Below are 2,314 nucleotides of genomic sequence, written 5' to 3'. Positions count from 1 at the left end.
GATAGATGGTGGTTCCAATCCCAGCATCCCATATGGTCCCCTGTGCTTGCCAGGAGTGATTTCTGAGTGCAGAGCCAGGAGTAACCCCCTGAGCGCAGCTGGATGTGACCCAGAAAACAAACAAAAGGTTCAGTAGCTTGAGGCCAGAAGTGGGGAGAACGCTTACCTTGCACATAGCCAACCCAGGTCCCATCTCTGGCATCCCATAGGGTTCCCTGAGCCTACCAGGAGTCAGCCCTGAGCATCACCAGGGGTAGCACTGAAATAAACTAACAAAATGAAACACAATATAACAAAACTTTTTGTATAAGCGCAGTAGCAGGTCCTGCCAATCCCTAGTCCCCTTTCTTACTCAAAACTCAAACTATTCACTAATATTAAAATAATACACCCACACACACACACCCCACACACCCCTATACACAATCACCCTCTTGCACCTGAGATTTACGAGTCTGGAAGATGTCACCGGGTCCGGCTTCCACTGAACGCTGGCAGCCTGTCCACTGTTTGCTTCTCTGTCCATCCATCTGGGAAGCTCTGGGCTGTTCCCCTCATTTTTTGAGGGAGCATCTGGCAATGCTCAGGGTCAGCTACTGGGGGTGATCCACCCTTTGCCTTGGCTCCGCTGCCTCCTCTGGACCCCACAGGCACCTACATTGTGGGCAGCTGTGAGCAGTAGGCACAGACTTGGCATATGCGGGGGTGCCGCATATTGGGAGCCTTGCCCCTCTTCTCCTCTGTACCCCACCAGGTCCTGGGGAGACAGTAAAGATGAATGGTGGCCAGGAGGGGGTCCCCGAAGATGGGAGTCGTGTTGGCCTTTCTGGCTTCTGAGCCCACCTACCCTCAAAATTTAGTGTTTTTGTTGTTTTGTTTTGTTTTGTTTTTGCTGTGCCCAGCTGTGTTCAGGAGTTATTCCTTCCTGGCTCTGTGCTCAGGAATCACTCCTGGCAGGCTCAGGGAACCCTGTGGAATGCTAGGGATTGACCCTGTAATGGTAGTGTACAAGCAGAGCCCTATCTACTGTGCTATCTCTCTGGCCCCTCCAGGGGTCTGTTTATAAAGGGGCTATTGGAGCTCTGACTTATAACTGGCTAAGAACTGAAGGTCACTGGACAAAAATGGGATTGGTTTTAGTTTCAGTTTATTCTAAAAGCTTCATTCTTTGTCCACACAGCTGTTTCTCATGAGTTACTCTAGTTCCAAACTGTGTCCTAAAACTCCAAACTCTCGGTCTTCTCAGACCATCCTGGACGCACCCCTGTGCACCTTCCCAGCATATGCAAGGCTGCTCTTTACCCTTTTTACTCTCTACCCAGGGGTTTAGTCCTGAGGTTGTTGTTGCTGGTAGTGGGGTGTCACTGAATGCCGTGTCCCCAGGCCCCACCTTGCAGGCCAGGACTGGGCTGGACCCCAGAACCCAAAGGAGTTTCCTTCGTTTTGGGCTCAGGGCTTCCTCATGGCTCTGCACTCAAGGATCACCCATCAGTACTCAGGGGACACTATGGGGTGCCAGGGACAGAACCTTGGCACCTCTCTGGAATATCCTGTCGCCCCATCATGACATCCTGTCCCTTCCGGCCTGGATCTCCCTACAGTCTCCAATGATTTTCCCGTGGAACATTTTCTCTCCCCTGGTGGTTCTGGGAATGCTCAAGATAGGGATGTCTGGCAGGGCGAATCTCTGAGACAGGAGTTCTCGGAGAGAGGAGACCCCATAGATTGAGATCAGAGAAAGGACAGCTGGACAGGCCACTCTCTGGGCTGCAGCTGTGGGCAAGATGATAATTCTGATGACCCCCCCCCCACTATGGCAAACAAAGGGTAAGTAGGGAAGAAAAGAAATCAGGTGCGGGGCCGGAAAGATAGCACGGAGATAGGCGTTGGTAGTTTGAATCCGGGCATCCCATACCCCTTCCCCCAGACCTGCCAGGAGCGATTTCTTTTTTTTTTGTTTGTTTTTGTTTTGGGCTACACCCAGCGGTGCTGGGGGGTTACTCCTGGCTGTCTGCTCAGAAATAGCTCCTGAAGGGGCCCGGAGAGATAGCACAGCGGCGTTTGCCTTGCAAGCAGCCGATCCAGGACCAAAGGTGGTTGGTTCGAATCCCGGTGTCCCATATGGTCCCCCCGTGCCTGCCCAGGAGCTATTTCTGAGCAGACAGCCAGGAGTAACCCCTGAGCACCGCTGGTGTGGCCCAAAAACCAAAAAAAAAAAAAAAAAAAAAAAAAAAAAGAAATAGCTCCTGACAGGCACAGGGGACCATATGGGACACCGGGATTCGAACCAACCACCTTTGGTCCTGGATAGGCT

This window comes from Suncus etruscus, chromosome 2 (assembly GCF_024139225.1).
Source record: "Suncus etruscus isolate mSunEtr1 chromosome 2, mSunEtr1.pri.cur, whole genome shotgun sequence".
Taxonomy (NCBI): domain Eukaryota; kingdom Metazoa; phylum Chordata; class Mammalia; order Eulipotyphla; family Soricidae; genus Suncus; species Suncus etruscus.
This window is presented reverse-complemented; position numbering follows the sequence as displayed.